The following is a 413-nucleotide window of genomic DNA, read 5'->3' on the forward strand; positions in this document are numbered from 1 at the left end:
GGACTTGGCAAAGAGCTCTGAGCTAACACTGATAGTAAGTGAAGACTTGTTCCCTCTGACCTTCTGAGTTGGCTCATGGCCCTGTTTAGGAATACTTACTTTCTATTATAAGACCCAGAACTTAGTGCGTCAGATAACCCACCAAAGCAGAAGAAGTCAGCATTCGTGCAGCAAAGACTTCTCTTACAAGATGTTACGTCTAGTATCTGCTATTGAATTAAATGTTGAACCCGACTGCTTCGGGAAGAAAGGTTAGAGGACCTATATGTGTGCGAAACAGAGAAAAGATGACAAAATTGTTTGAGTTAAATATTAAATATTCATGTGGACATGTGGGTCTTCACTTCTACAAGAGGGCGAGGTTGTTGTGAACAAAAACCAACACAGAAGCACAAGTGTCACCTTGTGTTTAT

The sequence above is a fragment of the Pseudochaenichthys georgianus genome, chromosome 13, assembly GCF_902827115.2.
Source record: "Pseudochaenichthys georgianus chromosome 13, fPseGeo1.2, whole genome shotgun sequence".
NCBI classification, from domain to species: Eukaryota; Metazoa; Chordata; class Actinopteri; order Perciformes; family Channichthyidae; genus Pseudochaenichthys; species Pseudochaenichthys georgianus.